The sequence below is a fragment of the Prorops nasuta genome, unplaced genomic scaffold, assembly GCF_024137725.1.
Source record: "Prorops nasuta isolate Cenicafe-Biocafe unplaced genomic scaffold, Cenicafe_Pnas_1.2 PNAS00010, whole genome shotgun sequence".
Lineage (NCBI taxonomy): Eukaryota > Metazoa > Arthropoda > Insecta > Hymenoptera > Bethylidae > Prorops > Prorops nasuta.
The window spans coordinates 4,992,489-5,015,301 of record NW_027116807.1 but is presented as its reverse complement, the minus strand read 5'-3'; the positions used below and the strand labels follow the sequence as shown (position 1 = coordinate 5,015,301).

Sequence of the window (22,813 nt, the reverse complement as noted above, 5' to 3'; positions counted from 1 at the left end):
AAGTAAGGCCCCGGCGGCCCCCCGAATGCCCCCGAACCTCGGCACGCAGCCACACGATCGCATTCGCTCGCTCGGTGCAAGCCGCTTCGGCTAGACTCGGCTCGCTTCGGCTCGGTTCAACGAGGACGATCGGAAGAAATGGTCTCTCTCTCTCTCTCTCTCTCTCTCTCTCTCTCTCTCTCTCTTTCCTCTACGTGTGTTCAATGAACGTTGTTCGGTCGAGCTGGTTAGCTCTGGCTTTATATGCTGAGGGGGAGGGGGGGGGGGGGGGCACTGCGTATACGCTTCTTATCGTGCTCCACATTTATATATTTTCCGTCATTCACCTGAAAACTCTTCATCTCTTCCATTCGTTCATCCATTCATCTTGATTTTTTGTCTCGTTTTAGATTATTTGATCTTTGCACATGTAATTCTGCTTTGTTTGTAAAATTGCGTCGAGTCGATCGCTCTGGTTTCGGTGGGAAGGGAGGGGAATGTTTATATGTGTATATAGTTTACGAAGACACGGTTCATCCTCATCGATGTTTATTAATATTTTCCGTCATTCACCCAAAATCCTCCTTCCTTTCACTCGTCCATCCATTCATCCAAATTTTCCTCTCCTCATTTTAAAACACACTTGGATTCTCGCAATCCACGCGATTCATCCCGCGCCCCGCAACTCACTAGCTGGAATTTCGTCGAGTCGATCGCTCCAGTTTCGGTGAACGCGAGGAGGCCAGTCCGCGTATGCGTGTACATTCTACACACAAACGGTTCACCTTCCTCCACGTTTATTTACATTTTCCGTCGTTCACCTGAAATCCTCGTTTCCTCCATCCGTATCTCGAATTTTCTCATGCTCCAACAATTTTCGTTTTTTTCTTTCCTCATAAATGCCTGGCGCGCGCACGTCGGAGGCTCTCGAATCTTCGCGATAGCGACTCGACAGGAATAATTGCCAGCCACTAAGGCAGACCGTTATATTGCAGGCGAATCTCGAGAGATACGGCGATTAATCCCGTAGGTGTTATCCGTTAGCAGTGAGGAGAGAGAGAGAGAGAGAGAGAGAGAGAGAGAGAGAGAGAGAGAGAGAGAGTCCGAGAGCTGCTGCTACTCGTCGCTCGGTTTGGCTCCAATTGAGTCGAGGCGAGGCGCGAGTCGCCAGCGATTCGAGCCACTCGATCATCCGACGCACCAGGATTGCCCTGGTTCCGTTACCCTGACACATCTCTCCACGGTTCCAGCTCCGGTACGGCAAGATTTAACGGCCCCCAGGCCATGGATGCCGACCGACCGACCAGTTACCGCCAGCCAATAATGTCATTTGCAAACCCCCACCTCTAAACAGTTTCCAATGCACGAAGATCCTCGACTTGTCACTTTTCTCTTTCCAAACAATTGATACAAGTGGAGATTTTTGTTTGTTTTTTTTAATAATGAAAAAAGACCAAAATACTTGGTAATATATGCGTATATGTAGGAAGAATTCCACGAATAAACTCGTTTGAACGATGAACAATTCGAAAGGCATCCCTTTTCCTCGTCAGTCCTATATACACATCTAATTTCTAACGTCTAGCTCCTGTGAATCATCCCGATGAATATTTCAAAATACAAAGGAACTCTGCTCAGCATTCTTAGCGATGCGTCTCGGGGATTTCCCGACTCGCATCGGAATTGGAACGATCCTTAAACATCTCTGGACATCCTCGTGTTTCGGTCCCAAACTCCCGGCGAGATCCTTAACTTTGAACTATCCGCGTGAAAAGGGACTCGAAGGTTTCGGTTATTGCCTCAGGGTTTTTTCTTTTTCAACGTTGTCGAAGAGCGAGGACTAATTTTTCGTGGGTGTAAAATGTTTTCGGAGTATAAAGTGGTGGAAAGGGGGAGGAGGGGGGGGGGGGGGAGGTAAATCCAAAGAGGAGATCGGAGGGTCTCGATCAGAGGCTGAAACGCGAGGCTCTCGGCCTGCTTTCCTTATCGCAATCCTCGTTTCGCAATTTAAGCTCTCTGGTAAACGCCCGGTTGATGAGAAAACTCCTTTATCTTCGCTGCTAAACTTTTCAACAACTTGTTAAGACCCCCATAGTCTCGGTCGTTTAATTAAAACCCTATGTGATATCACTCGAAAAAGACTCTGTAATCAACATCGGACTGGTTGGATCGATAAAACGCTTTAATTATCGTGAGAATTAATTACGACTCTCTCTCTCTCTCTCTCTCCAAACACTCTAATTCCTATCAAAAGTGGATAATTCCCACGAGCGTATAAATTTAAGAGACGATGTCAGCAGTAAAATGATCGCACACTCGTGTTTCTTTTTTTTCTACGTTAGGAAACAATCCTTTTTTTTCTATACCATGGACGTAGAGTGTACACAACCCTAAAACTGGCTTTTGCCCATTCTTCGACGACACGGGAAAAAAGTGTGTATGTATTTAGTATAGAAAAAGGGGAAAGGAGCAAATTGTGAGACTAGCTGGTGATCCACGGAGGGTTTCCGGGGAAAATCAACCATTGATGAAGTGAAAGAGAAAAGATGCAGTGAAAAAAGGAGAAAACCCCAAAGGCAATAAAACACTCGACCACAACGACAGAGAGAGAGAGAGAGAGCGTTGAACTTTCTCCCCAAATCACAATAATCGGTAAAAGCCAAGTGATATGGCCAATGGTCCGGGATCATACGTCGATTATTCTCACCTCGTAAACTTCCATAGAAGTGGAAAAACGTTTGTGTAGAGAGAGGCCACCCCTTTAAGGATACTCTTTACACACACACACACACACAAACACGAGTGGAACGTTATTTGGCAGCAAAGTCGACATATGCGCGTTTGTGAATCGCGATAATTTTCAGTCGAGTCGAATAAAATATCCCGAGAGAGTCTCCGGTATCCGTCATCTCCCGGCACGTGTTCATTCGTGCGTACGTGTGTTTGCTCGTGCGCAACGGGCGAATTAGGCGTTTTTCACCCCCTCCACCACCTCTCGTTATTATCGACAATCGCTAATTCGTTGATCCGTGACCGAATTTCAATTCGCAAATCACCCAGTAGAATTTCGCTCGGGAATCATCATCCACGGATCTATGCACAATGGCGTCTCTGATGCGTCCGCCAATTGAGTCATTCTCCCGTTCGACCAATTATTACCTGCGGTTTACCCCCTCTCCCCCCCCCCCCTAAATCGACCAGGCAGAGTCCAGCTCACAACTATATATATATATATATATATATATACACACAGGAATCGCTGGCCACAGTTGGGAAGAACAGGACCCCACCCCTCCAACCAATCCTCGTACACAGACACACACACACGTACTACAGAGTCCAGTCTCATCAGCTGGAAAATCGCTAGAGTCGTTCGAGCAGAAATTTCATTTTTTCCTACGCAAATATTTTGCACACTCGACAAACGCCACGATGATTCCTCGATTAATCTTCCTGAATGATCAAGAATCGAGCTCCCCCCCCCCCTGCTCTGCTCTGCCTTTGTTTACAAACTCGATAATTTCCAAAGTTTAAGGGGGGGGGGGGGGGGAGAAAGATTCTCTGGGTGGGAGCCAGGATAAATATGAAAAAAAAAAAAAAGAAAGAAAACATTGGAGGAACGGAAGGAAACAAGGCTGAGCAAAGACAGCAGTGGGGGGTTTATTGGGTGCAGGAGGAACGCAACCTCGAGGAAGGAATACAAACGGAAAGGGGCGTAATTAAAGGAAGCAGGGGGGGGGGGGGGGTACGAGTGGATGCGTGCGTGGCAGGAAAAGGAAAGGTGGAAAAGTTTGGCTGAGCCGAGAGTCGAGACTCGAGAGTTGGCAGTGGTTGCTGCATGGCTTGGCAAGCGGCCGGTGTCACTGCACGGTGATTTACAGATCGTTACGGAACGAACACAATGCTGGTCCCAACTCTACGCGTCATTGCTTATACTCGCTGTGCTACACTCTCGCTCTGTGCTCTGGCGTTTAAAAGCTTTTTATCGAATTACTCGAAACTTTTATCCATTTTTGCAGAATTTCCTCGTTGTATTTAAAATAATAATAATGATGTGGAAAATTAGAGGGAAAATTGTGATATAATTTGTCAAAAAGAGAGACATAAATGGGGAGAACGACACATTTTTTGATGCGTTCGGTTCGGATGCATGGAGAAAGAGAGCAAACGGTGCATAGGCTCCGGGAGGAGAGCATATGTGCTGGATGCTCGTAAACTACACGGACAACAATGATACCTTCTCGGCCTGATTGTCATTGTTCCAGACGCACGTGTGTGTGTGTGTGTACGCACCGGAGAGTCGTCGACCTCCACCACACACGAGCGAAAACATTCACACCGAAGGCTCGCGCGGGCTCCAATAGCAGCCAACGTATGGTGTGGCTGCTGCACAGCTTCGCTCGGTTCCGAGGAGCAACGTGGGTGATGTACCCTGTGTGTATAATACGACCTTTGCACACTGGACGACCGACTAATCTTCGCCTTTTATAACAAAAACCGAAAATTCCCCCAACTTTTATCACCCACGTTTGTCCTCGGTCGAGGCTCGAGGTTTTTCCAATTATAGGGACCAACTTGGTTAACGCAGGCTCGTTCCTCTTCTTATTGTTGATTTTGCGGTTCTTCCTTGACACGTGGTCTTTGCTCGCTGTCCAAATCTACACTACTGAGGGGAATTCGGTGATTACGGAAAATTCAACGGTAATAAGGTTCTTATATATAATTTCTATATGGATGTTTATGGGAAAAGCTGATACTGCGAGGTTAACATTGAATATATATATATATATATATATATATATATATATAGGTGAAGGTTCTGTTCGGATATAATGGAGCCACATTGTGTCTTATACCGGAGAACCCATTACTCGAGTGTCCTGAATTTTGAGGATGGCTCGATGGAGTATTTTTCTATGCTGATAATTGAAGACATTACGGGACGGATGTTTATTATTCCAGCGGGTAGCTGCATTCGTTTGGGACTGATGCGTCCTACAGAGAGAGAGAGAGAGAGAGAGAGAGAGAGAGAGGAAAATAGAGATCTGTGGTATAGATGGATTGAGGACTAAAGGGGGGAGGGGGGATAGTGGCAAGAGAGATTGAAAGCAACCAACTCTCACACGTATATATACTTATACACGTGCAAGAAAGCATAGCACCATCCTATGTCGTAATTCTCTCTCTCTCTCTCTCTCTCTCTCTCTCTCTCTCTCGACTGCACTTGTATAGCTGGTCCCCTGCCTACCCACCTATATAGCTATAGTCCTGCCCATCTACCTACTCACCTAGTCTTATGTATCACCCCGTTCAGCCAACCCCCCTCCTCTTTCCTTCTCCAAAGCTACTTTAAACTTGCTACTCCCTATTCTCATCCTCCCATTCTGGCCCAGAATCCATTTTCCTATCCCATCTATACAGCCGCGCGACCTCTTCTCCATGCACGCTTCCTCGAGTATGTTGCGGAGAGCCGATACGATATAACTGGATCACCATACTCAAATGCATTTCCAATTTCCATATTTTTCCCCGCAATCTCCCTTCTTTTCTCTCGACTGCACACATAAGTGTATCAATACAATGTATATATATATATATATATAGTTATACTAATCAGTTGTTATTCTTATGTAGAATATCGCGCGAGTATAATGGAATATTTAAAAAGATTGACTATGGTAGAAAATTTTAATTTGAGTAGAAGGTAAATAGAAACAGAGTAGTTTTTCCTTCAGGATTAATCGATAACAGTCATTTATCACTATACAGAATATCACGTTAGTATATAATTGAATACTTAAAGTAACACAGAGGACGCAACATCGCGCAACTACAATAAAGAATATCGATTGAAATATAAAAATGGAAAAGAATGAGAGAAGTATCTGTTCGTGGAGGAGTATAGGCGCGACAACACGTAGTGATTTTCTTTACGCGTCTCGTTAAAATGTTAATCGTATTCACGGTCGTTCCGCAATTTGCAACAGGACTTTTTTCTCATTCCCGTCCTTTTCCATCGCTGGCTCCAGTAGCAGCAGCAGCAGCAGCAGCAAAGGGGACAATGAGCCTATCGCCGCTTATCGAGCTACGCAGAGGGCGAGAGGAATAAGCGGGACAATAAAATTGCTGGTTACATTGCTGCAGTAACTTTTACTTTTACCCGAGAGCCTCCTCTGCCGTCGCGAGTCGCGCGCATGGGACAGTTGGCCCACGTAATCCGAAAGAACAATGTCATTGAGCGGTCCACGCTGGTCAAGCGAGCGTTAAACGACAATCCCTGCGCACATGCGTGTATCCGTAGGCGACGCATTACTTATTTTATATCGTCTTCTTCCCTCCCCTCCACACGCTTATTTCCCTCTCCAATCATACTCCATCCAGCTCGACGAATTTCTTCATATTATTTCAATACGAGCGGCCAATGAGCATCGAAAGACGAACCTCGATATTAGCCGGCCACGAAGATGGAAAATCACATCGGGATTTGGTCGAGAGTTTCCTCGTGGAGCAAACGCGATATTCGGGCCAAAGAGAAATGTATAAATAAACAAAAGTGGTTTCAGCCTCGATCAGCTGATATTTTCTTGGTCGAAGCAACGAATCATTTGCTCGATGCATGGTAAATTGCAACAAGTGCTTCTCGATCGTAACATCGATTCGAGGATCGAGATAAGACACTGTTTCTCGTTTCGCGTTACGGAAATTACAGCGTTGATTACCCGATAATTAAACGCGCTGAGTGAAATAGCGTCGGAGAAAAATTGTTCCTTGTACGTGCACGTGTATATCGCGTTATCGGTCGAGGAACTTTGGACGTTGAAGAGTTTTGCGTATCGAGCAGCGATTTGTGAAGAAGAAAACACGATCGAAACGTGTGAAAATATCGAGGGAGATAAAAAATATGTAGATGAGGTAACTTTTGGTTCTTACGAGCGCTTTGCACGCTTTGGATGCTTAACTTGTATACACGTGCGTGTCTGGAGCGTGGTTTCGTAATTACGTCCGGGCCTAAAATAATAATGTATAGGGATCGACGCTGTAAATCCAGATCGTGGACAGACGAAAACAAACAGAGCCACCCCGTAAGCTACTCTATATATTCTCTCTCTCTCTCTCTCTCTCTCTCTCTCTCTCTCTCTCTCTGTCTGGGCTCTTGCACGAGTTGGGGAGGGGGAGATAAGGTAGAATAGAAAGGAGGATGAAAAAAAAGGCGAGGTTGAAAAAGAGAGAAACAAAAAGGGGGAGCAAGGCAGCCCCTGTAGCGTCGTCGTCGTCGTCGTCGTCGTTTTGACAGGCCGTGACGAATTTTGACACGAGCCGTGGCTGCTCGAATTGGAAAACCCGTGCGGACGGGGAATTTTGAAAAAGCTAGGGGGGAGGGGGAGGGGAGGTCTGGCTAGAGAGAGAAGCATGCCGAAACGAACAATCGAAATAATAATGTAACGCGTACTCGAGACACCGATGCCTCTAACTCTTGTGTTATTCTCTCTCTCTCTCTCTCTCGCACCATTATTGCAATTTTACTGCTAAAAGCGAAGCTGCGCTGAAAACTCTTTTGTCGAGAAGCGTAGCCACGCGTCATTTCTAATACGCTATTTCTCCTTTGTCTATGTGTGTGAGCGTGTATTCGAGGCTTTCTGTTTGGATAGCTGAGACGTCTCCTCTTTTCACCCGACCCCCTCCCCCTTTTTCCTGCACCTTTCACACATTCTCCTTCAAACCTTTTCACGAAACCTTTCCCCAACCCTCGCATTTTTCCAACTTTGAACGCGTTTTGCAATTTTAACCTTTGCGAATATTTTGGAAAAATTGGTCAGTTTTTAAGTATTTTCATGCGCGATAAAAGACACGCGTGTGTAAGAGCGCGCGCGCGCGCGGAAAGAGTTTCGTGTTAGACGGAGAATTTAGAATTACACGAGTCGAATCGGGATTGACATCTGGGAGAGAGAGAGAGAGAGAGAGAGAGAGAGAGAGAGAGAGAGTAATTCCATTTGCATTTAAATAATGAAATTAATTAGTATTCGTGGCACGACGAGTGTAGTAGCTTCTGGCTGTCCGTTGGCATTCCTCCAACTGGCCCTTCCTCAAACTAGCTCTCGTACATACTACGCTCCACGACCGCTGAATGCCTCTAGATTTTCATGAATGCTCACTGATCCGACTTAATTCGATGCAGATGCGCAACCACCAATTATGTATTCCGCAAACACTACTCTCCTCCACTCTGCTATGTACATCACAGGACCTCCCCCCCTCCCCCCCTCCCCCCCCCCCTTACCACCCCCTCGAGGGACTTTGCGTGCATCGCAAAGAACGAAAAAAATTCATCCACCGATACTCCAAATACAAACTAAATCATGTATATGTATGTGCGTGTAAAACGTTCGACGTTATCCAATACAGAAATAATAATACAGCGAATCGCTGAATTACTTACGAGCGACGATAATTAGAATATAATATCAGCTTTAATTAATTCCACTCATCGGTTCCACAACGAATAATTATACGCGCTATATATACATATATTAGTAACAAAACAATTAACAAGCAAAGCGACGACGATCGAATTGAAAGGACCGATGCGTCGCTTTATATTATTTCGCAGCAAGGGAGGTTTTCGACGATTGATCAAACTGAAACTGAAGCTGAAATGGACAAAAATGGATGCTAGGGGTGGTATCGAGGGGGTCGGTCAACTATGACACAATCCGCTCTACTGCAGCCATTTAGAGAGATAAAAGTGAGCGTCGTGTTACGTCGCGGGCTCTCTGAAAAATTGGGCCAACTCTCCCGGACTAAGCCACACCCCCCCCTCCCCCCCAACCCTCCTTTTTTCACTAACCGTGCGTGCCCCTAATACTCCTATAAGCGTAGGGTGAACGTACGTGTGTGTGTGTGTGTGGGGCTGTGCAGAGAAAACCTGCCGCAACGAGGGTACCTAATTCGGTGCTTTTGCTTTGCGCGTCAACGGGACCCCGACACATATATATATACACACAAGCACAGAAACGGACATGTAGGAATAAACGTGTGTATACGGATGGATGGATGGACAAAATGATGCGCGTGTGACAAGCGAGCTCAGTTATTAATGACAACGAGGGACGAACAAAACTTTTCAATTTTTTCTCTCTCCTCTCTCTTGTTCAGACTCTATATATATGTATACCCGGACTCGCGCCCCATGCGGTGTGTCAAAGTTCATCCTGCTATACTCTCTCTCTCTCTCTCTCTCTCGCAATAATGCCAATTTTTCCAAGCACTTTTTCATCGAAACCGATTTATCCTCTCTCTCACTCTCTCTCTGTCTCTCCGAGAGACACACTGGCGATGCGTTTGCGGGATAATTGAAATTCGATATAAAAGAGAAAGAAATTGGCCGGACATCTGGCGCGAAAATTTGCACGTGACGGAGTTTCGATGATTCCGAGAAAAAATCTCTTTTCACCGAGTATGTAGAGATAACGAGGTGGAATGATCGGTGACAAAGAAAATGGCGAGTTAATGAAGAAAAAAACAAAGAATAATAAACCAATCGTAAGAAAGTAGAATTTTTGCTTCGAATATTTAATCAGCTCTATTGTTTATCGCAAATTAATAGCAGGAAAAAACGAGGCAGCACAGTTAAGATATTATTCTCTCCTCATCTCCCCCCTCGACCTATTTTACTCAAAGTTCCTCGAGTAAATATTCAAAGGTCCATCATTCGATACTACTGAAAATAACCAAAGTTTAATTTACATTCGGTTCAACTATCGAATTCGCGGCTTTTACTTGGTGGCAGTTAGTCCCATAATCTCTTCATCATAACACACACACACACACACACACATATATATATATATACACATGCGAAGGGATTTATTTCCCGGATAGTTGAAACTTACATCGGAGATTCGAAATAAATTTTAATAAGGGTCAAGGTGAAAGTGGGATCGACTCTCCGCATTGGCTTTCCAAGTGGCTCGAGCGCCCTGTCAGGTGACTTATACGCTTTGCTCGGCGTAGTCGCTATTTCCGGCACGCGATTTCCGACGGTCAGCGAGGATCTCGATTGATTTCGAGTGGAACGCCCGGAAGCGGAAGCGATTTCCCGGCCCGGATTCAACCCCCCCCCCCCCCCTCCCTCACGATTCTTCCACTAATTTTACACTACGCTTACCCTCCCCCCTCCCCCCTCACACAAACTGATCTCTATCTAATTTCCTTCCCTCGTGACATTTTTTTTTCCTTCGAAAACTTCACCTCCCGTCTTGTTATTCTCGTAATAATGACACAACGTATTTTTGCTTCATTCGATTGTATATATTTGAAAATCAGAAGAACGTGCGAGAAACGTTTGGGAAGAATTAAAAAATGATGGAATTACGTAAAAATTGAGATCGCGTATATCGAAGGATGAATAATGCAAGAACATAGAAATCGTAAAGTTTGCACTGGATGAAGGGAGATCCTTCATCCTGTCAAGGAAATGAGTTGAAAGTTCGGAAAAACCGAGCGGAAGAAATATTGACTTTGAATTAGAACGCGACTTTCCACTATGCCAAAGCAAAGTGGAAAAAAGAAAAGCTACTTTTCCCTCCTCCTCGCTTCGGGTGTCAGTAAAGTGAAAAGTTTCCACACCCACCCTTAACTTTACACGCGGTTACGATTCAACTTTTGTAACACTTGCACAAGCACGTATATATATATATATATATATATATATATGTAGGAGCGATGATCGAGCAAGAAAATTGTCGAGACTCCCTATTGGAAAATTGTTTCCACAAGCAGCTGCTTAGAGACAATCGTCGTTGCATTAACGCTTCTGCGAAGCAATCGAGAATTAAGGTGTTGTTTTTATTCCTCCTAATTGATTTAAACGTCGCTGCGCTGCGCTTGCAATCGCAGCAGGCGGATTTTAATTAAATTCGAGCATAATTCTGAATTATTTAGTTAAATGGGATTTTTCAGGGCATATCTCTCGGTGCTCAAGCACACACACACACACATGTTATACAGAGAAAGAGCAAGGAGTATAGTGGGTAGTTACGCGTGCTCGCGTATATAACTATACGCGAACGTGGTTGGCTGCCTTCTTACTTTGCAGTTTGCTCGCTGCCAACCACACACACTCACTCGTCCCGCACACCGACTCGCGTCTCGCAGTACTCGTTACGGGTGTCAAGGGAATATTACTCACGTGTAAGCCTCGCGCTTCGCACAAATTTTACCTTCCTCTCTCTCTCTCTCTCTCTCTCCGTTCATTTCTATCCCTACAATTTTCTATCCCTACATGGAAAATTCCGCCACATTACGACACGCTCTCTTGTACCGCACACCATTTCTCTTATTTCAAAATCCAGAAAAATCCCTCTTTCCAACTCGCTACTCGATATGTACCTACGTTATATGTGTGTAGTCTTGCTTGTGTGTCGGAAGGGAATATTTTGCAGCTAGGATAGAAACTCTCTTTGTACGCAGATTTTCAAAGGTCGATTTTATTTTTCCAGCCTGTGGAGTTATTGGATATAGAGAAATGCATCCTGTGCACCAATCTCGAAACAAAGATCCGATCCCCTTTTTACGCCACTCTTCCTTCGGGAAAAGTTCGCCGAGTGAAAGTGGCAAACTCTCTTGACTCTTCGACTAGCTTTTTGGTTGCTTCGACCATTCCGAGTCGGTATTTATAGATATAAAATGTATGTGTGTGTGCATATAATTGTATCTAATCTTTTTTCAGTATGATTTTATATCGTGCATGTCAAAATTAATGCAGCCTGTGCAGGAATTTGTAGAGACAGATCTCTTTTTTCTCTTGAAATTGAGAAGCAAACGAGTGGTCATGAGAAAATGCATTTTTCGTTCAAAAATCAGTTGGATAAATGACAATATATATATATATATATATATATATATATATATATATATAGTTTTGGCTGCTTCAACAATCCTACTTAGTATTTATAGATATATGAAATGCATAGAATTATATGGAATCAATTTTCCAGTATGACTTTACATCGAACATACAAAAATTAATGCAGATTGTGCGAGAACTTGTAAAGACGCAGATCTCTTTTTTCTTACGCCACTCTTCCATCACGAAAAGTTGAGAAGAAAGTAGGTGGCCATAAAAAAGCGAATTTTTCTATCGAACAATCCGTCATACTCACGACTATATACATATGTTGGTTTAGCCTAGCAATGCAAAGTCAGTGTTGTTTATAGAGGCGAAATGTAAACAACTTTGGAGAATGAAGTTACGTAAAGGTATAATCGAGAGTGCATAGGAAATATCGCTTGGAGGGAGGCAAGATAGCAGAGTCCATGGAGAAAAAAAAAGAAAAGCCTGGACAGAGTCGCACGATCGCAACTATTATCTAATCTAGATTTCCTTCGTCCTCGCTTTCCTTACCAACCGGTTCCTTCTCTTCGATCGATTCACTATTACCTCTACTCTTCCAACAACAATTTTCCCATTTAAAATACCAGAGAATAGAGAGTGACTCAAATCACTCTTTTTCCACTCTTCTCTTGGTCAATAATTTTAAATTCGTAAATACATTTAACTTTGCAACAATGCTTATCAAGAGAAAATTGGTCCAGTGTTCCCTTTCCTTTTCTATAACAACAATTTTCTCATTAAAAATACTAAAAAATAAAAAGTAACTAAAATCACACCTGCACTGTCACTCTTGGTCAACGATATTAAACTCGCAAATAAATGTAATATAACAATAACAGTTCACTCGAAATAACGACAAATTTCCAGGAGTCGATGCAACAGCCAAGGTTAACAATTTAGTTGAAATTAAAGTAAGCACCAGCGAGCAAGAATCACTGGGCAGAGAACACGTATAGATTTTCTCGTCGAGAGATTCTTTCCCCCCCCCCCCCCCTCTCTCTCTCTCTCTCTCTCTCTCTCTCTCTCTCTGCACAGCAATTACAGCGTGTGGTCCACGGCGAAATCCGATATATCTCGGGTATTAAGTTCACTTTGTAACCTCTTGGCTCGGCGTGGCGTGGCGTGGCGTGACGTAGCACGAATCGCGAGAAAGGAGAGAAAAATTTATCGTCGACGGTTGCTAAGAATGTAGCTGCGCGGAAAGAATACCAGCGAAGCTTAATGAGAGTCCGCTTAATGAATTGCACTGGCTCGTTAAAAACGAGCATCGACTCTTCCCAACCACCGCCATCAACCATGACTTAGCATCGCATTAACGATTATATTATGCTAATTAAGATCGGATAATCGCAGCCAGTAAATTATATCAATATTTGCCATAAGCAACAAGCGCGCCGTCCAATATCGCCCCGCGTCAAAAATTTCACCGCGGACACTTTCCATTTTCATTTATCACCGAGCCTCCATTAATCAAAATGCTTTATCGCGCGTTATTTGCTTAAACTGCCCAATAAAGCGGAGAAATGACCATTTCTATGACAAATTTCTCTAATTAGCTTATCCGACCGAGCGACGTTCGAATAAAGTGTTTTGCAACGTTTTTTCCATGCGTTCGATCAGAGAAATATCATTGGAACACGAGTGACGTTAACTTTTCATATTCTCCGCAAATCTATTCTCTACGTGATACAATTCTATGCGTGTATCGTTGCAATTGAAACTTTGAAAAACGGCCTTTAAAACGTGCCAATGAGTTTTTTTACGTTAAACCTGTTTAATTAACTCATTCCTGCGACATTAAAATAAAGCATTTTATGACGCTTTCTACGCATTTGATCAGAAAAATATTCATCCTACGTGATATAATGTACTATATATATCGTTCCAATGGAGATTTCGAGAGCAACCTTTAAAACCCGAGTAGGACTGCGATGGATCGACGCATCGATATACGGATGACGTACACAATCGCATATAAATAGTTTCTCCTGTGTCGAGGATAAATCGCGTTTCGAATAAAATCTCTGTGTAAATTGGAATTAAGGATCAGCTGATCGAACCAATAGTTTTGTTCCTACGCTATAGGTACAAAAAACAAAACACGAGGGGAGAATTGGAAAAATCGCGTGGATAACGCTGTAACAGCGCGTAAGAACGAAGGATTTGAAAGGGGGGGGGGGGGGGTGGGGGGATTCCATAGGAAATGCGAGGGTGCCCGAGGCGAAATCGACCTCGAGATTCGCTGCGTGAAATATTGTACTTTGTCAACCGACGATAATATATTGCCGGTTCGTTCAGGCGCTCGTGCAATAAATTATTGCTCAATTAACGCGCTCCAGCGCTCAACGGACAGCCTCCGATTTTTTCCACGTTTCATATAGGAACTTGATAACAGTCCATCTTCCCGAAGCAAACTCCTGTTCTACCCGATATAACAACGCAGAAGCTTTGACCCTCGACGCTCACCACGTATAATAAATTCAGTTGCACACTCGGAAAAATTCTACATTTATCATTTCACCCCCGTTGACAGAGTTCTTATCAATAAACTAATTTTATTAATATTATGAACAATTATTATATTTTTGAATTATTCATAATATCAATAAATTTAGTTTATTTACATGACGAATATAACTGCGTTAACCTTAAAATCAATCTACAATATTTCTAAGTTTGCACGAATTTTGTATTGCGAATACGTTTTGTGGATTATTCGCCATGTTGACAATGATTTTTGACAATTATTTCTTATTTTTTCTACGAATCCTTTTTGAGAAATCTGTGCACGAGTGCAGCAGCGAGAGAATTACTTGTGAAAAGGGTGAGATTTGGGCATATATATATATATATATATAGAGAGAGAGAGAGAGAGAGGGAAGGTGAAACGATTGAATATATAAATGACAAGCTGTAGGAAAGCTGGTTTTTATAAGGTGAATACACGGATATAACCGTTCCGCGCGGCACGTTCCTGCCAAATGGTCTCTCCACTTCTATTTAATCCCGAAGGAAAAGTGCCGGATGTCAATGGTGAGATACGCCCCCTTTCTTTCGCTGCTCTGCGTGCGCGGGGCCTTTTCTCTTGCTCGCTTTTTTTTTCCACTCACCAAAGGGCCATGCCGCACACTATATACTATATACATATATATATATATATATATGTATATAGAGCGGGCCTTGATGAGAGAACGCGTGTGAAGCTCAACAGGTTCAGCAGGTAGTTCCGATTCAACAACGCCTCATTACTTGCAATCCAGACCTTTTATTATTCTCCACTATATGTTATACACCCCCCTCCCTCTTTCTTATTCTTCCAACACCCTAGGATTTGTAACGCGAGAAGGCCCTGTGCTCCTCCGGGGGCGTGCATAAAGATCCAAATCTATCCTGCGTCCTTACGATTACTTACTCTAACCCCCTCCCCTCTGCCCTTCCTTAGAGTGTTATACTTTTGCAAACTGTCGTGAAACTCGTTACGTCGACCTTTTCATTATACAGCCTGTCGTTATCCATGGCCAATCGGAAAAATGTCGTTAGCTGTAGTGTTATCTCCGATAATAAACTGTTGTATTGATATAATATTTAAGGTGTAACGAAATAAATGTTTAAAGCGATAGTTTATTTCAATTTTTTGTTATGTAACTTGGTATATATTTGTATAATGTTAAGTAATTCTTTTGTATATTTGATAAAAAAAAATATTTTTTAGGATACTTGATCATTCTTCTAGGTCTCATTTTTTTTTAGACAAAAAGTTTATTTAATTACTATATAAATTTTTGTTATGTTGACGAAATAGTGGAATAATTTTTTATTCGTGCGACGATGTGGCGAGAAAAAGTAACTTCGTCTTTGTCTTATTATCCATATTTATCGAGTTGGCTGACAATATCTTTCGCATTCGTACATTATTACGTAACTTGGTAAATATCAATAATTTGAAAAAAGAAGAATAAATTTGTTTTTCATCGCCCGTTACCACATCTATATATAAAAAGTTATTTTATACTATATTTTTAACGCCGTTCACATTTAACGAGTTGCGGATTTATTCGTGTCGATTATCGACGTAAATTTATATCTAAAAGGACTATTAAGTAACCTGAAAAATATTGACGTTGTGACAAAAAGTTATTAAACTTTCTTTGTCATTATTATTATGGATACAAAAAAATTCTTATATAAATTTCTAACATTATTGATATATGCCAAACTGCATAAAATGATTCATTTAGATTCTTCGTTTAAACATTATACTGCGTCGTATAATACAAAAAAATATTATTAATATATAAATTTGTTATTGTTTTTTTTTTTTTTTTTTTTTTTTTTTTTAAGCAAATTACAGTATTTAAAGTGACATTTCGATTCGTCATAGATAATTACGCACACTGTGTATGCAGATATATGTATATCTATATTTGTGCTCTGTAGCTTTTCACGAGGATTAACAAATGTGTTCCAGACTCTGAAGATTACAGCAATCGACGGTATTAAACGCGTTTCTCTCTTTTCGAAAAGAGAGGAGAAAAATGGTCACACGGTTATTCCTTATTTATGGAAGAGCAGTTATGCGTTAAAAGCTGAAACGACGGAATATACCGGAAGGTCCACTTTAATTCCAAAAGGCCAGACGGAAATGCACTCTAAACGCCTACTTCCTCTTTTTCGCCGAGAGACTCACTCAACGTGATAATTAGAGAAACAACAAATTTGTTATTAACTTTTAATAAAGTATGACAGAATTCACTTTTCAAACGACCAATTACGAGCAACTTTACATCTCCACTATATTGACGAATATCAAGTATTAACAAATTATGGCAAAATTCTACTTGAAAACGATCGAATATAAGCAATGAAATTTTTTTTATTCACAAAAACAGCATTATTCACGATATAACTCCGTTCGAGGGAAAATCAACAATCTACTTTGGTATCTGGACAAGTTTTGCTCTCTCCAAGGATTAAAGATGCTGAAGAGAAAGTGAACTTGAAGAAGAGATAAAGGAATAGAAGAAACATTATAAGAAACTCATTCAATTTCCATGACAGATGTGTCTGACAAAAGGGAGAATGCGATAGTAGCGCGAGTTTATTATGAATTCTTAACAAATTATGGCAAAATTCTGTTTGAAAACGACCAAAAAAAAGCAATGAATTTTTTTTTATTCACAAAAACAGCATTATTCACGATATAACTCCGTTCGAGGGAAAATCAACAATCTACTTTGGTATCTGGACAAGTTTTGCTCTCTCCAAGGATTAAAGATGCTGAAGAGAAAGTGAACTTGAAGAAGAGATAAAGGGAGAGAAGAAAAATTATAAGAAACTCATCTGACTTCCATGACAGATGTGTCTAACAAAGCAGCAGAAGCAGCAGCAGCATCTTGCTCTGGCGCGATTACTGCATTATTCAGCGATGCAAGCCCTCTCCGAAGAATTTGGAATTTTCTCGCGGGAATGAAAGCGGTCCTAGGATCCATATTAATGCATTTCAACGTTTTCTTTTCTTCCTCTCTGCACACAATTCCTACAGTAGCTCTTTTGAAATATGTTAAACCCTGCATTCTATAATTAGGCAATGAATATTGACGAACAAATACTCGGATGCTTCTCCCATTGTCATTCAAAGCAAATTCAATCATATTTTTTCTCAAACTGACACATCCCATTATTCAATGCTGATAAACGTTTTACCCAATTAGCATTATAAACTTTTACGTCTTTGCGAGATGCAATAAAAATTATTTTATATAATTCGTGAAATGATAAATCAGCACAATTGGTGTCTTTTGCAGATTTCAACAAGACAAGAGTCAATAAGCGTGATCTTTCTTGCAAGATTTGCTAATTAAGACACATATATAGTTCCACATTTTATTGTTTCGACAGAAATTATTGTATACTTAACAAGTTATATAATAATACAATTATCTATTGTAAACTTAAAAGAAAAAAGAGCCAGACGATATGCTGCACAAGATTTGCTAATAAATACACTATACTCTTGATTAAGTGTGCCAAGCCTCTTACCCAATTAGTATTAAATATATTTCTACATTTGGTTTCGACAAAAATGATTCTATACTTAATAAGTCAGAACATAATAGAAAAATATAATTGCTGTCCATTGTATATAGAGTTAAAGGAGAAGAAGAGCCAGATGATCCTGCACAAGATATACTAATAAATACACTATATAGTCTTGATTAATTATGCCAAGCCTCTTACCCAATTAGTGCTAAATATATATATATATATATATATATATATTTCCACATTTTATTATTTCGACAAAAATGATCATATAATTAACAAGTCACAGAATAATACAAATATATAATTATCTATCGTACATTTAAAATAAAAAACAACCAAATGATCCTCGCAAGACTTGCTATAATAAATACACTATATAGTCTTGATTAATTATGCCAAGCCTCTTACCCAATTACAGCGTTACACATATAATACCACATTTCACTGCTTCGCTAAAAACGATCATACAATCAATAAAAAAATAAACACAACCACAACTTACACCATTACAAATTTAAAAAATAATAGAACCAGATGACGATCTCCCTCACGACTCGATAATACAGACATTAGAGACTTAATTGAGCGAGTGGATTTTAATCTATATAATTAAGAATACATTTAGTATACACAGACAGCTTCCACGAAAGATTTCCATGATTTCAGAGTAGAGCCAAGTGCACAAAAAAGAGTAGCAGGTATACGTATAAAGAGACTCGAATGAAATTCCATTGGAAGTTGAGAGCACGCGACGAGGAAAATTGGCCAAGATCCAGGAAGCCTCTGAGAAATGATATTTAACGTTGGGATGGGATACGTGATACCACGCGAACGAGAGAGAGAGAGAGAGAGAGAGAGAGAGAAAGGATAAAGCGCGCTCGCCTCTGCTTCCAGCTAGGAACACATACAACACAAACCAACAACAACAAGACGGTGTTCTCGGCCGAGGCCCTGCGCATTATTCCGGAATGCAGGCCTCCAATGAAATTTCGAGTTTCCTCGGGCTGGAATTCGCGCGATAAGAAGCAAGACGAGTTAATTCGAGTTTGCTCTTCGAACCTGCCTCTTCGCGACAACGCGAGTTCCTTTCCTAATTTATAACGCTACCACCCCCCTCCCTACAATTCTACTTTTCAAACGATTCGAAATTTCTTCCATCGGAGTCTCGATCGACTTTCGATACGAAAGAAATCGACACGGAGAAATCCGAACCACTGACTTTGTTCCAGTAGATATAATATATATAGTTAAACTCGAGCAATTATATCGATTCGTTAACGTGGCAGGATCAAAGAGGCCACCGCGTATTAAAGGATGAGCAGGATTCGAGAAATTACTCCCCCTCGGAGTTATATATATATATATATATATATATATATATGTATAAAGAATCGGTCAAACCACGCGTTAAGCAACAAACTTTCATCGGTTCATAGAAATCAGCGGACGAAGCAGCATCGGCAGTAATGCCCGAAGGGACCTTTGACCTTTCTTGCATTACCAAAGTAGCGGCAGATTAATGAACAGCCATTTCTTTTCTACCGATCATAGCCTATACCTCGTTTAAGACTCACGGATAATTACCGACTTCCTTCTTCCTCGTATCGAGCAGCAGCACCTTCTCATTTATAACCTTGAATTCCTATATGTATATATATATACACGACGAAAAATCAATCACCATGTATTCTCTCTTCCACCGTAGATTTTTAACGATTCCAATATAACGAAAGCGTAATAATCCGGCGGTGGAAGAGAATAGATTTTTTTTTCGAAGGGCCCCCCCCCTTCCTCCCCTCTTCAGCAACGTGCTTCTCGAATGTAGGCTGCGTAAGAGTGCTCGTGGTCGGTGTACGCGGACCGGACAACCTTGCCGCCTTCCAACGAGCGTCCTTTTTCTGTACAGTAGCGACAGAGACCACGTATATAGTCACGAGGAAGAATATTAAAGAGAGGATATTAGCGTTAGAAGAAACATTTATTATCATCTTTGTTTCTATTTTGACAATATCCTCTTAAAATCGCATTTAGAGCTCATTGGTTGATAATTTTTATTCAGGCTTCTTTCTTTTTTATATAAATCAAAATTAATTTATATATGTCTAATTTAATTGGAGAAAATTTTCTGCTTTTTTTCCTAAGTTAATTACACGATTTCAGCAACGTTTTTAATCAAGCAGTGGCTTTCGACGTTGATGAAAATTAAGTTTTTCGTGGCTGGGTAATTTGTGTATAATTACGAGTTTTTAGGAGAAAATTCAGAAGGCAATTATAGGAAGAAAGCACACAGGTATATATATATATATATTGACTAGAGAATAGAATAACCTTGGAGATATTACAGAAGAAAAGGGAAATTTTGCCAATTTCGTTTTCGTAATAAGATCGAGGAAGAAGCGTTACGGTTGCTTTACGAGAAATCACTGGTGAAATCAGAATTATATACAACGAGTATTGCTGGAGCTAGCTCGCCGTAAATTAATGGCCACGTCGCGGTTTAATAATTATTTTTTAGAAATGACTCAGATGTTGACAGGGACTACCATACCGAGAAGACATCTGCCCACGTACATCCGACCTAGCTCTGTCTTTATTGAAATAAATGAGCGTCCTTAATATCTTATAGAAAGCTTTCGTATTTCTTCCACTGCTACACCAGCAACAATGTTATATATATATATATATATATATACTTCCGAGCAAATATAAGCGTACGTTTGACCGACATACTTTACTCGTCTCTCGTTTTTCCTCGTAAAACTAATGTACATTCGTGTCTCGTACTGATAAACGTTGGACGGAACGCGATATCAATTAAGTTGCTCGACAACAAAGTTGGAAGTATGATTTATATCGATCGTGGTTTCCTCGAGTGATCGTTGCAACGAGGAAAAATCTGACGAGCGTGAAATTTCAGGGACGAGGGACTCGAACGATTTTGCACGAAGAGTGCAATTTTTTTTCTTTCTAAATCAGCTGATCGGACCGGACGTGTTTGGTTCGCTTTTTTAAAACGAATGTTGCGTTTGAACATCGAGAACGAGGATTAGTTTGCTAGGTTTTCCACTGCTACGCATTCTGACCACGCTGGAATTAAATTACGCGTCTCTCTCTCTCTCTCTCTCTCTCTCTCTCTGGAATACGAACAAAAACAAGAAACAAAAAAGGGAGTGGAGATAATTTTTACATCTCTCGCTGTCCCAACGCCTCTACAACATTTTTACTCTCAACGCGAGATTTTTAAGCGAAATGTCAAGTAAACCGCGTATCACTATACGTAACTCGTCGTAAAAACTTTATTCCTTGCTCGGAAAGCGGAAGAAATAGTAATCGAAGTTACGATAAGAATGGGAATCAAGCAGAATTTTCGCTCTGATTTTAATTTTACTGCTGCAACACAGTTACTGAGAGAGAGAGAGAGAGAGTGCGAGTCGAATTGCAATTTCCTGTGATTCTGGGATTTGTTACGTCACGCTCTTAAATCTAGCGAGTTGGATAAAGGGGGTGGAAAGGGCGGGGGGGGGGGGGGGGTAAATGGCGAGGAGAAGACAGCATTGTCACACGAAGGTATAAGTAAGTAGTTGGAAGTCTCTCACGTGCGCTATTGAGGAAATTGAAGGAGGTCACGGATTGTCGGCCACTGGGTGAAATTCTAACCGAGTGAAACTCTCGGTTAAACTTCTTGGGGGGGGGGGGGGGGGTGTCAGCCCCTTTCCGCCGACATTTAACTCAACTGTCACGATCGTTGCGCGATCTCTTCTTACTTTTGCACGCCAAATTCCTTCTTCTGGCCCATTTTCTTCGATTCCGAGTAAATCATCGTTTCTCCACGGTTTCTCAACTACATATATATATATATATATATATATATATAAACGAGCTATTACATAGTTACAAACCCATTAATGATTTGAACGAGGCAACCGATGTCATGACACTCCCGCAGAGAGTATAATTTTCCGCTAATAAGCCGGGAACGTGGCGGGAACGCGGCAGGAAAGCAACGCGCGAGCAAATTTCGGCATTTACCCAATACGCTACGTGCGTCACACACGCTCGGCCAGCTAATTGCTGACGCATCATTCGGCCTGCGTGCAATTTGCACAATGCCAGAAATGTCCCGAATATCCCCCAACGTTTTCAACTGGCTCCGCTATATATATATATATATATATATATAAACTGCTCCAAACAAAATTATCATCCCACAAAGCGAGGTCAAACTATGAGACGCGATTAAAACTTTGTCGTAGTCCTCGTTAATTAGCCACCCTTACCCAATTTTATAGGAGAAACAACAATCTATATATATATATATATATGTAACGATTCATTAAAAATATTGGTACGAAAACTAATATGACGTATAATCGAATTATCGTTCATCGACGAATTATTTATGCTTTAATAACAAATAGCGTGCTATATATATATATATATATATATATATATATATGTACCAGAGTTCCCATTGATTTCAGTTTTAATTAACTCGAGCATAAATTTACTTAACCCCCCCCCCCCCCTCAATATAAATGATGAATTAATTGATATACAAGCTGCGCGCTCGTGAAAAAGCCTATAAAATATATCGATTTGAACGAGGCCAGGAGGAATCGATCGATCATGTTGTATAATGCTATATATATATATATATATATATGCGAGTGGCGGATTGACTAACTGTACAATATCTTCGTACAATCTGCTTGGCGAGAGGCAAAAACATTTTATGTCCGTGAAACGAGTATTTTCACGGTCAAGGATTATCCTAGTTTCGCTATATCGCTTTATTTTTTTATCCATTTGTTTTTTTTCGTAATAATAATGAGACGAACAGGTGCGCGCCCTCTCGCGAATAATAGCCTCGCACACACACACACACACACACACGTA

The 22,813-nt window shown here is 41.2% G+C and overlaps 1 protein-coding gene across 3 annotated transcripts in view; it reads right to left on the bottom strand.

Moving 5' to 3' along the window:
- RapGAP1 (Rap GTPase activating protein 1) overlaps positions 1-22,813 on the bottom strand; it is a 115,274-nt gene that overhangs the window by 67,162 nt on the left and 25,299 nt on the right. The gene's annotated exons all lie outside the window — the stretch shown is intronic.